The sequence below is a fragment of the Zonotrichia albicollis genome, chromosome 6, assembly GCF_047830755.1.
Source record: "Zonotrichia albicollis isolate bZonAlb1 chromosome 6, bZonAlb1.hap1, whole genome shotgun sequence".
Classification (NCBI taxonomy): domain Eukaryota; kingdom Metazoa; phylum Chordata; class Aves; order Passeriformes; family Passerellidae; genus Zonotrichia; species Zonotrichia albicollis.
In genome coordinates this window covers 55,829,389-55,843,954 of record NC_133824.1, presented here as the reverse complement: position 1 = coordinate 55,843,954, position 14,566 = coordinate 55,829,389, and the positions used below count along the sequence as shown (strand labels likewise).

The 14,566-nt window shown below is 38.7% G+C and overlaps 1 protein-coding gene across 1 annotated transcript in view; it reads left to right on the top strand.

Moving 5' to 3' along the window:
• Positions 1-14,566, top strand: part of SLC17A6 (solute carrier family 17 member 6) — a 31,837-nt gene that overhangs the window by 5,150 nt on the left and 12,121 nt on the right. The window lies entirely within an intron of this gene.

Below are 14,566 nucleotides of genomic sequence, written 5' to 3'. Positions count from 1 at the left end.
TGTTAATTAGATCCACTGAGTATTGGAGACACATGAGGCTTTCACATCCCCGCTTAATGCCACGGGCTCATCGCTTGCAAAGGTCCTAGCGCCACTCTGCAAACCAGCACTGAGTGCAAATGGATGCGAAACTCAGCCGTAAATAGCTTTAACTCTTCCCAGGCGTGGGCAGCGTGAGGGGTGGGCTGCACGGGCACCCACAGGATGAACAGGATGGTTTGTGTGTGTTGAGACTGAGAGGAAGGAGAGAGAGTGGCTAAAGCAAAAACATGGTCTCCTAAATAAATAATTCAATAGCTTTTAGACAGACCTACGGTAGAAAGGAGTATTTACAGACAGAGAGATGCTCTGTAACTGAGGGAACACCAATATCCTACCCTTAAAAACAAATAAATCAAAGCCATGGGCAGAGGGGCTCAGCCTGGTGAGCAGGATGGTTTGGGGGTGCTTGAGACTGAGAGAAGGGGAGAGTGGCTAAAGCAAAACATGGTCTCCTAAATAAATAAATAGATAAATAAATAAATAAATAAATAGCTTTTAGACAGATCTACACTAGAAACGAGTGTTTACAAACAGAGAGATGCTCTGTAACTGAGGGAACACCAATATCCTACCCTTCAAAAAAAATAAATCAAAGCCATGGGCAGAGAGGCTCAGCCTGGTGAGCAGGATGGTTTGTGTGTGCTTCAGACTAAGAGGAGGAGAAAGTGTGGCCAAAGCAAAGCATGGTCTCATAAATAAACAAATAAATAAATAAATAGCTTTTAGACAGTAGAAACGAGTGTTTACAGACAGAGAGATGCTCTGTAATTGAGGGAACACCAATATCCTACCCTTAAAAACCAATAAATCAAAGCCATGGGCAGAGAGGCTCAGCCTGGTGAGCAGGATGGTTTGGGTGTGCTTGAGACTGAGAGAAGGGGAGAGTGGCTAAAGCAAAACATGGTCTCCTAAATAAATAAATAGATAAATAAATAAATAAATAAATAGCTTTTAGACAGATCTACACTAGAAACGAGTGTTTACAAACATAGAGATGCTCTGTAACTGAGGGAACACCAATATCCTACCCTTCAAAAAAAATAAATCAAAGCCATGGGCAGAGAGGCTCAGCCTGGTGAGCAGGATGGTTTGTGTGTGCTTGAGACTGAGAGGAAGGAGAGAGTGTGGCCAAAGCAAAACATGGCCTCCTAAATAATTAAATAAATTAATTAAATAAATAATTAAATAAATAAATAGCTTTTAGACAGATCTACAGTAGAAACGAGTGTTTACAAACAGAGAGATGCTCTGCAACTGAGGAAACAATAATATCCTACCCTTAAAAACAAATGAATCAAAACATATAATTTTTAAACTGGGGTGTCCATTGCCTTTCTGTTTACAAGATAATGGTTCAAAAATCTAAAAGACTCTCTCAATTAGCCATTAACAGCCATTTAAAGGGTTATTTACCTCTTCTTCCTCCTTTAATCATTTTCGCATCTTTACACAGTCTGTAACTACTCAGGGTTAATTGGAGTTTTGGTTGAGTAAAGGCTGCAGAATCCGACCCAGAGAATCAAAAGCTGTCTCCATTCACCCAAACATCACCAGAAAAGCCATTTGAACCAATTCAGATGTAAAGGGATGCAACTACAGAGATTTGCAAGACAATGGCGGGGACACTGCCAGGCAAAGTCAGTAGCAGAAGCACACAGGTTGTCATATCGAGTCAGATCTTTCTCAACATTTACATTTATGATAATAGCTGAGGACTACTCCAGTTAGGGTGGGTGTATTTTATCTAGTTAGGTGTTGTTGCTGCGGTGTTTTATGTGGTGCTTTATCAGGTGTGTTTTATCATTCCCAGACTTTTCATTGCCCATGTGTCCAGTAGGGAGCCCAGGTTCATTAACCCAGTGGTGGGGTGATGAGAACCTTCTCTTCTTTTTGTGCTTTCCACAGCCAAGTCAGTGACTGTAACTGGACCAGTGATGTTTTTCCCCTTGGGGGACTGATAATTATACGATTATCTAGAGTTTATGAACCTCGCAAAGATTCAGACACCATCATGATGCTGCTGATACTCACTGTGGTCTTCACATTTCATCAGTCATTTGGGGAATATGCAGAAGTGCTGATAAACTTGTGGGTCCCATAGGATCCAGTCGATCAAATGATGTATTTACCTTTTGGTTGACTGAATTCTGCTCAATAGATGACACTTGAGGGCGAGGAAACCTCAGAGAGGGAAGGACCCCTCTGAAAAGGAGCCTCACTGAGTGGGGTCTTGAGCCATGTGGGACTAGAAACACATCACAAGCTTCCAGCTCTACTAGAGTAATGCTAATGCTCTGCTAAAGCAATCAGTGTCATCCCAGAATGTTTATTTGTCTTTATTCAGTGCAATGAGTGTGTTTAAGTCAATGATTTTGACCTCGGATTTTTTTGTGGGTAGTTTGGACACGTTCATACCAGTATGGGTGTGGAAAAATCAGAGATTGCTTTAGGGGTGTTTAATTGCTTCAAAAAATGGCTCATGTGTGCTTGAGACTGAGAGGAAGGAGAGAGAGTGGCTAAAGCATAAAATGGTCTCTAGATAAATAGCTTTTAGACAGATCTAGAGTAGAAACAGTGTACAGCAGTAGTATGGGTGTGGAAAAATTAGAGATTGCTTTAGATCTCTTGAATTGCTTCAAAAATGACAGTATAAAGAGATGCCTAGTGAAAGAAACAGCAAGAACTATGTATTCAGGACACATGTATATAAAAAGATTACTAGGAGATAATCTGATCATCTGATAATAACTCCACTGGAAGAATTGCTTGGTATAAGTGTATGCTTTAGTCCTCTGGAAAGAGATGACAAAAATCAGCAATTGACAGCCCTACAAACTGAAAAAAGCTTAAATAGTAACAATAATGACTACCCACCACTGGTCCAAGCAGAGAAATTATGTTGTATTCTTTTTCATTGGGTTTGAAATTCCTATAATGGAGGTTATGTTTTAGCTATTGTGAGATGTTTGCAGTATAGGGATAAATAAACAAAATATAAGGGATAAACAAGTGTTAAGGGCTGTTGCCATAGTGAATTTTAGGCTACATGGTCCCATCAGTAAGCACATGTTTTGTTTATAATCTAGAAATTTAATAAATGGAAATTATTATTCCCCATTTCACATTCATGATATTGCAGCTGTCTGTGAATAAATTATCTGCTGTGCTGTCACACACATATGGGAAGGTGTGAAACTGTGCTCAGCTTTATCACGTCATCTCAAGATAATTTGAGTATTATTATATTTTAAACTTCTGATACACCCTTTAAGTATCCTTTATGTTGGAAATCTATAACAAACCCCAAAAGCAGCACTGAAATGCTGTGGCAGTATTTCCTCACTGATTTCCTAAGCGAACTGTTTAAAGATTTGCTGTAAATCAGGAAAGATTATTTGAAATTAATGGGGCATTGTTAGGTTATGCAATAGAGAGTAAATTCCCAATGCAGTTACACATTTAAAATAGAAATATCAGTTTTGACTGTATGTGCCAAGAATTTTTTCAAAAGTAGATCTGCAATAATCACAGGCTGTTTTTTATACAATGAAGATGAGAAAGGGTTTTAGCTCATTTGTGTGTACTCAACATGAGAACCTTCTGACACAAAGAGACCCAAATGGCAGAATAGAATACCAATTTTTTAAAAATTAAAATCACCTGTGGTAATGACATATATTTCCTATTATCTGTCAAAGCTCAAATCCTGGCAGTATTCACATTAAAAATGTAACTACATGACTACACTGCATTTCTCCACAATGTAATTATCTCTCATCTATGCTGAACTCTTAATCATTGTCATTCTAATCTGAATGAAATTATGCAAATTAGCATTTCACTTCAAATTAATCTTTGTTTCTCAAGTGCCATTCTTCTTGTTATTAAAGGCTGAGTCCTTCTTCCCAGCCAGTAATCTGCTAGGATTATTTGTGTGAATAAAATGAATGATATTTCAGACAACTGTCAGTGCACCTTGTCTCAGTCCCACAGATTTTCACTGAAACTGTCATTGGCATGTCAGTGAAATCAGAATCTCCCCAACTCTGCCTTAATTAGGACAAGCATCAAAATTTAAGGTCAAGTGTTGGTTTAGCAACACAAGTAGAAAGATGTCCAGAAGTTGACATTTACGTTTTCCTATTTTAAAAAGATAAATTATTCCATTCTTTTAGCAGGCAGGCACATTGTGTATATTCTGCTTTGCAAACCAAGATTAATTCACAGCACGAGCAGGGGATTAGAGGCTGATTAAAGAAGTGCCAACTTCTGAACTCCTGAGGACTTGAGCTGACCTTGCATTGTGAGGGGGCCCCAGAGCTGCCCTTGCAGCCCCACATTTCACATCCAGCCCCAAATCCTGCAGGCCGGGCTGCTCTCTACCCTGGCACTGCTCTGGGCTCATCTGCTCCAGGCAAAGGAGCCAAAACTGCACAAAACCCCAGGATGGCTCTGTCACCCTGCTCAGTGTAAGCTCCTCTGAGTCCCAGTGTGAACAGGAAGGAACTGGGGAGACTGGTGCCCCACATTTCACATCCAGGCCCAAATCCTGCAGGCCTGGCTGCTCTCTACCCTGGCACTGCTCTGGGCTCATCTGCTCCTGGCAAAGGAGCCAAAACTGCACAAAACCCCAGGATGGCTCTGTCACCCTGCTCAGTGTAAGCTCCTCTGAGTCCCAGTGTGACCAGGAAGGGACTGGGGAGACTGGTGCCCCACATTTCACATCCATCCCCAAATCCTGCAGGCCGGGCTGCTCTCTACCCTGGCACTGCTGTGGGCTCATCTGCTCCAGGCAAAGGAGCCAAAACTGCACAAAACCCCCAGGATGGCTTTGTCACCCTGCACAGTGTAGGCTCCTCTGAGTCCCAGTATGAACAGGAAGGGACTGGGGAGACTGGTGCCCCACATTTCACATCCAGCCCCAAATCCTGCAGGCCGGGCTGCTCTCTACCCTGGCACTGCTGTGGGCTCATCTGCTCCTGGCAAAGGAGCCAAAACTGCACAAAACCCCAGGATGGCTCTGTCACCCTGCTCAGGGCAGATCCTCTGAGTCCCAGTGTGACCAGGAAGGGCACTGGGGAGACTGGTGCTGCCTCTGCCATATGGTTCAGGGCCCTTCCATTTCTCTGTCACGAGTGATGAAGCTGTTTCCACAATTTAATGATGCAACAAGGGATTTGGGTGGGGGTTTTGCTGGATAAAAGGGGGCCTCAGATGTGTGACAAAAATTAATAATGTATCCAAGCCCTTATTAAACTGGATTAGGTGGCGGGAGGTCGGCTCTTACATATTAATGCTTCATGAAGGGCTCCTAATAGGATTTAGTGTGAGGAGCACAGAGACACATCCCCCTCCTCCCATACACACACAGCAATGAAAATAACCTGCTTTATCTTGATTTAAGAAAGCCAAGTAAAGCTGTTGTACATGGCTTCTGGCCACAGACTGTTTTTAAAGAAGTTCAGTTTTAAGCAATTCTCCTATGAAGCGTGTTCAGCCTAGGGGACAAGTGTTCCTCTCTAATGGCAAAGGCAGATTATTGTCTCTGGTTTTTGGGTGGCTGAGCTCATCTACCACTCCAATATTCATGGCACAATCCCAGTTTTGTTAGCCCTGTGCTGTTTCATGCAAATTAAAGGCCCAGTTCGGAACAGAACACTGCATTCTGTCTATCATTTAGGAAAACATAAATTGTCAGGGTGAGCGTTTCACAGGGGGATGTTTACAGGAGATGGGTCAAGAGTCATTGGGAAAGAGCCTGTACTAGAAATAAATCAGAATGACTGTATGTGCCACAGAACAGCTAAACAGCATCTCCCCATGATGGCTTCAGTTCTGCTTAGTTAATTTGAAATACATAAACACAAGTAAAAGTTAACAAAAGCAGGGTTATTATCACCAAAGGAGTACTGAGGACAGCCAAAGGTGACACAGAGACCCCATCATCAGGAGGCATGAAAAGACATTTTTTTATTAGGAATCTACAGTTCTAATAGAAACAATGGTGGCCCTAAGACCTGATTGGCCTTCAGGAATCTTCTCTCACACTAGTGGTGAACTATGAATAGCACACTCTGGAGAATCATGTCACAGACATATTTTATGAAAAATCCCTTTGCCAGGATTTTTTCTCCTGAGAAGCTGAGAGGCCTCAAAGTAAAAGAAAAACAATAATTATCTGCTGCTGTGGAATGCAACAGGCGCAACTGTGATTGGTCCATGTGAATTGTTTCTACTTGATGACCAGTCACAGGTCCAGCTGTGTTGGGACTGTGGTCAGTCACAAGATTTTATTATCATTCCATTCCTTTCTTTGATAGCCTTCTGATGTCTCCTTTCTCTTTCTTTAATATAGTTTGATATACCATTTTCTTTTAACATAATATATATCGTAAAATAATAAATCATGTTTCCTTCTGAAACACGGAGTCAGGATTCTCATATCTTCCCTCATCCTGGGACCCCTGCGAACACCACCAGAGAATCATATCTGTAACAACAGTTACAGAAAGAAATTAAGAATTGTTTTCTTTTAATTCTTTCCCTGAGATTTCTCCCAGCTTCCCAGGAAATCCTGGGACAGCTATGTCTCTCTCTGTGTCCAGAGGATATGTGATTACCACAGGGTGATTACAGACTGAGAAAGACAACTAGACTAAGACAAATATTATCAGGAGTATTTAGGCTACAAAGGAAATGAGCAAGTGAGATGATAGGTATATAATTTTTTTAAAAATCAATACAGGTAGTGTAACCAAATCTTGCATTTATCCTTGACTAATTTTTTCAGGACTAAATCTAAAATTTTCCAAATTTAGCCCTCCTTGTTGAGATATAACTACAGGAGTAGAGATATGTTTGAAATTTGAGCTTATTTTTTGCATTCCTTCCTCCATTGATGAGAATCCTTTGAAGTCTTTATCTGTATAAAATCCACAACACAGCTTTCATTAAATTACACCAGATACCTTCAGAAAATCCTAAAATGGTTTGGGTTGGAAGAGGCCTTAAAAAACACCCAATTCCAACCCCCATGTCAGGACACCTCTTTCAGTATGAGCTGATAAAGAAACTTCTTATTTATTAGGATTACATCATCCCAATATGTCAATGCTGTCAAATCACTTTGCCCCCAATTCTCTTCTAGTCCTGAGTTTCCGCAAATCCATACTGCATTAACAGTGGTATCTAAGAAATAATTAAATAATAATAATTAAATAATGATGATGATGATGATGATGATGATGATGATAATAATAATAATAATAATAATAATAATAATAATAATAATAATAATAATAAATAAACTGTCTCTGAACAAAACCCAGGGATGCTTCTGAGCATTAATAGCGCACACTCTGTGCAACAGGTATCCTTAATCACCTCTAGTTGCTTTGTTACTTCAGTCCAAAACAATTTGTACACTGGGTTTGATGCAACAAAATGTTATTTAGGTTGTTTTCATTGCATAAAACCACTAATGTCACTGTCACTGTGCTCTGAAGGAATCTGCCTTTGCTCTGAGCAGTTCTGACACAATCAGCTGTGCCCCATAAATCAGAAAACACCCCAAAAAGCAGTACAGATATCCAGCTTTTGAGTCCAGCACATAGTAGTTATCCTCCCAAACAACTCCAGAAAACATTTTAAAATTAAACCTACAGGTAATTGCTGTGATAACTGTGTTATATATCTCTAAATCAGTTGATCCACAGCATGTTGGTAAGGTGATTTGAGTGAGACAGCCCTGGTTTGAAACATTATTTAGCAGATTACATATTTAAAGAGCAAGCTGTCCCAAAGCTAATGAGCTAGAAGGAATGAGTCAGAGCTTTATCTAGACATATATAGAAATAATGAGTTGTAAAACAAAACCACAGGTTGAGAGATTCCCCAGCTGAATTCAGACAGGAAAGAGAGAGGATTGGTAGAGTGAGCACATGAATGAAGGAAAAAAGCAAGACAAGGTGTAGAGCACCTGATTTGCTTAGTGATGCAAAAGAAAGAAAATAGGATTGAGGTTGTGGAAACCATGAAAATAAAACAACATGGGTAGAAGACATATAGTGGATATATATATATTTATATATATATATGTATTCTACATATAGAAGTTATATACTGAATATATGAAGTAAAACGTTGAAAAAGGAAAACTACTAAGTAGGCCAAATGCTGGTAACTTCTCAGCTGGAAACTGATCTGTTTCTGAAAGGATAATGTAAATGCACTTGCTGGTAAGAACAACAATTTGAATTTAATGACCCAGGGTTCTTTTACATTTAGCATCCATTCTTATGATGCTGTCATCCAAGAGTGCCCAAGTTTTTATAAAATACACACTGACATATCAAAAACCAGATCTGTGAACAAGCAATGGAAAACACAGCCTGAACACTGTGGGCTTGGTGGAATCAGTGGCATCAGTGGGGTTTGAAGGAGAAATGTAAAAGATTTCCTCTTCTGGCTTGCTGATTCACATGGGTTTCATCTTTGCATGGCATTTCACACCAGTGCTTGATGCAGCCCTTTGAATCCTCTGTTTTGCCTAAAGTCTCGTGAATATTTTGGGATTTTTTCATCTTCCAATGTGGCAGATCGAACCATTGCACATTCAGGCCATCAAAATGCACAAGTTCTGTATCAAACTCTTAGAAGGCCCTGATCATCACACCTGGTACAGGTAGAAATGTGCTTTGTAAGGAGAGAAATGTGTCAGTTAAGCCCTGAAATTTCTATATATTCAAAGAAAAATCTAAGTTAAGGAGTTGATGGCAAAGTGTCATTAACAGAAGAAAACATTCTGAAAAGCTGCTGTAAGCCCACAGACATTCCAGCTAGGTCCTCTCTTGCTTCTTTCTAGACATTGTGTTTTACTGGAACAAAATGAAGCATTTAATTCAGCCTTGAGCCTTGCAGCTCCTCTCAGACAAAATATGGTTTGGATTGTGTGAAAATACAGCAGAACCATGTCTGTGTTGTGTACAAGGACTCTCCCAAAAATCACTGTTCAATAAAGAACAGCAAAGGAGAGGCAAAACCCAGGCTAGGTTTTTATACATATTTCATAAAATAAGTCTTTCTTCAACATATTTAATGTGATTTCTGTAAGGAAAATGGCAAACCAATTCACCAGCTTGAATCCAAATAAATTGCATTTCTTTTATAATGGCAGGTTTTTTTCATCTAGTCTTTAAACTGGGTTGGGAAAACTTCAGAAGAAAGCTTGTGTTTTCAATCCTCTTTATTTTCCACCCTATTTACCTAACAAATTTACCTAATGAATTTACCTAATGAATTTGTAACTGTGACTTATTTACAAATCAAGTATTTGATCAATACACATACTTCATCCAATGAAAATAATGTCCTCTAGAATATGATCAATATTCATGTGAAATTGTCAAATCAGAGGTTGTTCAGAAACAGCCACAGTTTACATTTTCCATAGGTTCCTATTTACAGACAGAGTAGACCAATTTATAATATTTTGAATTTAATTTATTGTAGTGGTGCAAAATGCTTTCACACACATCCCCACACACCCACCCACACCCTATGATTCCCTAGAAAATCAGCAAAATAATCAAAGTTTTCTATTCAGCAGATAGATCTTCCATGACATGATGATCAGTGGCACTTTGTGGGGAAAAACTATTCAGTTACACTCCTGAATTAATTTTCTATGGAAGCCATGGAATGCTTTCTATACTTTTGTATTTTTGAATCCAAATCTGTTCAAATACATGCAATGGTGTTTTGTAGTTGTAAGTGACCAAGGCTTACTGTTCTTTAATTATTTTGAATTTTAATGAAATTATGTTAATAATTCACTGATAGAGCATATATTTACACATCTTAAAACTACAGCATTTTCTTGTTTAAAGGAATGTTTAAAAATTCATTTTTAATATGCAGAATTACTTTTCAATCTTTTTTAAAGGACAAATTTAGTTAAGGTACTTCATATGCTTTAGAAAAGATTCCTTCTATTTCTATTTCTAGACTGAGTAGACTCCGTCCCAAAAATCAGAATCTAACATTGATCTTCAGTGTTTTGTTATTATCCAGAGAATAGAGATGTCAATATTGTGGAATTTATCAAATATATTAAAAATTGACACAAATAAAAATGCAGGAGGCTCAGATGAGGAATTGATCCCACCACATACACACCTAAAAGGGCCTTTAGTTTTATGTTCCATGAATCCTTTGCAGCAATTTTCATTGCCAGTCCCTGGGGTAGAGGATGCCTCTAATGAGGGCTCCTCACTTTCAGCTGTCCTGTGTGTAACTGGATATTCCCTCCATCTGCCTGTGCCCTGTGACTCAGCTTCCAGCTGTGTAACTAAATCTGTAAAACTCTGCAGAATATCTGTAACACTGCAGAGTGCCCATGGAATGTGAATTTCCTGACAAAGGAGGATGACAACAGGGCTGCTGCACAGATGCAGAGGTTAGGAATCCAAAAATACACTTGTTTTTCTTTTGTTTAAAAGAGAAAAATGAGCCAGTTGACTTGGAACCCAAACAGATTAATTCCCCCTGCAAACCTCATTCCATTTTAAGCCCTTCTCCTGAGCTGTCAAAGTAATTTCCTTTCTCTTCTCCTATCCCAAATGTCTCACATTCAAATATGATTTTGCTGTTATTACTCCTTGTATTGCAGGAGGATTAAGTCACAGTTCGTGACCTTTGAGGCCAGGGTCAGCAAAACACTGAAGATCAATGTTAGATTCTGATTTTTGGGACTGAGTCTGCTCAGTCTCAGAGTAGAAATACTTCTACTCTAGAGTAGAAGTAGAAATAGAAATAGAGTAGAAATACTTCTACTCTACTCAGAAATAGATATAGAAATAGATAAATAAAGCATATTTTTCTGTTTCAGGACTGCTTCTTGTCACTTATGAGGACCAGAATTTATTGGGGTTTTCCCCTCTCTTTGACACACTACTACTGTATTTATTGTGTTCTTCTGCATGTGTTTATTTTCTTCTAGATGTAGTTGCACAGTTGCTGATTTTGAGTCAGAAAGGAATTTTTTTTGCAAGGCTAGGGGCTGCTGCAGACATGCCATGGCATTTTAATTCCATCCTAATGCAAGGGCCCAGAATTACGGCAGTGCCATTGGTCTCACCTGCCCTATCTCTGTGCTATAACTCCAATTTCCCAGAGTTTACCCTCAATCTGGTAAAGGTTTTACTTTGTGCCATGGCATTAAAACCTTGTGCGGAGTTTGGAGCCCAGGGACTCCAGAGCCCAGCTGTGCAAACACATCTGGAGGAGGCACCAAGGGCACAGCAGCTCTAAAAATGTGTGTCCAGCCAGGGCCACAGCTCCTCGCTCAGTGTGACACCAGAACGCCAGGAGGGCAAAGAGGCGCTTGTACAAAATTGTATAAAACTGTACAAAAATGTACAAACCCATACAAAAATGTACAGATTGTACAAAAATGTGCAAATTTGTACAAAAATGTACAGATTGCACAAAACTGCAGTGGAACAAACACTCCTAAACAAGCTGGAAACGACAGTGGAACCACACACACACTTAATTTGCCATGGCTACATCAGGAATCTAAACTTTCTAACCCACTGCTGGAGTTAGCCTTGTAGAAAAATTGAGCAAGGTGCTCTCATTAAACATAAAGCATCACAAATCTCTAGCTTAATAGAAGAAAAAAATGTAAGCAAAAAAAAATAAAAAAAGCATAGCACAATTTGAGGGTTTGATGTGTGAGTCAGCAAAATAGTTTAGAAATGCCCTAGGAACAATCAGAATGTTCCATTTCCCAACTAAATCTATTCAAATGTGAGCTGCATTCAAATATATTTTGATTGATTGACTGTAGCTCAAAATAAGTTTTATTTGATCTAAATAATAATAAATATTGGTAAGTGAGATACTTAAAGCAATAAAAGGGTAAGGCTTTACAAAAAACAGCACTGTATATTGTTAGGTAGTATTTAGTATTTATGGAAATAAAGCTAAGAAGATTAAGGGGCCTTAAGGAGAAATGCTTATGAGTTTTATGATTGTGTGCTGAGAGACACAAAGCAAATATAGGAAGATTTATGTGCTCTTGATTAAGAGCTATAGAGGAAATGGACTCACTAAAATTGCCATGCATGACATCACTTCTAATAGGGACTCACAAAAAGCATCAAAAAGCCATTTCTTGCAAGAATCATTATTTAACTCTAACTTATTCTGCTTTCAAACCATTAGATTTTTGAGGAGAGAGAGGAAGTCATTGTTATAAAGCATAGTTCAGAGAGAGAATTGGCTCCCAAGTGATGCTGCAGAATTGTTTCATCACCCACACCCTGGTGTAAGTGAATATTCACAGTGCTTGTGTGTCTAAATGCAGGCCAGATTTCAATGTGGAGGAAGCATGTCTCTGACCATTCCTTCAGCTACATTTTCCTTGTCTTCTATAAGGAGCAGACTCAAGGAAAGATCTTCTCTTCAGTAAACACGAGGGCAAGAGGCAGTTCTGGGAAAATCAGCTTTCAGCTGTGTGCAAGTAGAAGCTGATTTCTGATACAGGATTAAAAAACTTGAGGGAATTTCCTTGAAGAAGCATTACCTACAGCACCAATCTTGTAAATCTCATCCTTGTAAAGAGATGGCATTTTTAAATATTCTTCTTTCACCTGGTTTTACCATGCCAAGGCACCAGTGGAGTTTATGTGAACATAAGGAGGTGTTAAATTCTAAGGAAATGAAGTGCAGGTAGTTTAGGAGTAGAAATTTACACATTAAGAAATCAAGAGTAGAAGACAATTTAGGTCAGAATATTCCTCACAGTGCAACACAATCAGGTGCCAGCAAATGTATGTAACATGCTGACAAGCAGAGCCAGAAATATGCTGTACAGACAGCTAAATATTGTTTTATTGACCTAGAGATCAAAGGGAGCACAATGAGGAGATTTAGTGTTCTTTAGCCCAAAAGATTCCTTACCACGCCCTTTAATATGGGTCAAACAAATGTGGATATACCCAGCTTGCTATTTGAAGATTTGTTTCAGACTGTGATTCTGCATGCATGTGAAAAACGCCAATCATTTGTTTTTAAAATTTTTAGAGTTTAATAGTAATAAAATGGTTATTAAAAATAGTAATACAATTAGAGTAATAATAATTTGGGCAAATTGAATTAGGACAATATGAGACAATAGAGACAAAGAGTTATGGATGTCCAGGTACCTTTTCTGGGCAAAATAAGCCCAAAAAAGGCCCCACGTTTACAGAGGATTAACCCTTAAAAGCAACAGCCTGTTGCATATTCATACACCTCATCCATGATGCATAAATTCCATTCAAACACAGGATTCTGTCTGGGCAGTGTCAGCTTCTTCCTCTGAACACTGACAGTGCCTTCGAGGCGGGAAGGAGTTCATTTCTTCTGATAATGGAGCAATAAATTCCCTTTCTCTGAAAGATTCAGGTGTCCTGTGGCTGCTACCTCACTGCGAGTCCTTTCTTTAAAAAAAGTATCCTACATAACATCGTTTCTATTTTACCATTTTTTATGACCTAAAACTATATTTAACACACTACTTAAGAGAATTAATACAGCATCACTTTCTAACACAACACATATAATGTTCATGTCAATATTTGCAAAAAGCCAACCATAAAATACATGCATTTTTCACAATGCAGAATGTGGAATATTATGCCTTTGAGGAGGATTTTCATCCTGCATCTTTAGCCCAAGGTCTGTTTCTCAGTGACTCATGGCACTGTACCAGTTTCTGAAGAACACAAGTGGAGGTCAAAGGTTTCTGTCAAATCAGTTCCACATCAGATACTGTGATGTCATATGTCATCAGATTTACATTTGCATTATGTAGCTTTAGGAAAAAAAAAAAGACACAATAATGCTGGGGAAAAAGTTTCCTGCTACAAGAGGTGGATATTAATGGAATCAAATAAAAATTCAATCAAATCAGTGGAATTGAAAATTAATCACCACATCATGCATTTATTTAGACTTTGTAAGGTGCTTTATTTCAAATTAGGGTGCTGTGGAATCAAAATGAGAAATTTTCAGTGAGTAACCTGTGAAAAAACAGCAGTCAGAATTATCTGGTTTCTACAGATATATGTTTCCAGATTGATTATGCCTTGTGTCTAAGAAAATCCCAGCTCTAAAATTCTTCCCCATGCTTTTGGCCTGTATGAAAGTGAATTCTGTTCTGCTTTATAAGGAGTGAATGTATGGTGTCACTTTCTTACAATTAAAGCACACGAGAAACTCTTTTGCTGACCATCTGTTTCAGCACACCCTTTGGAGACAAATTCTAACTTTGTTTCCAGAGGGCGGAGAATTCAACCAGATTTGATGGAAATTAGTGTGAAAATTAAAGTGGGTGTTTATAGGTAAATTAATATCTATACCTGTGATTGCATAAGATATATTTCCTTAGGAAATGATGCTAAATAGATGAAAACATCCATGTTTGGTCCAACAAAACAGGTTATTACACTAGATGGAAGCAAACACTTTTCCAATG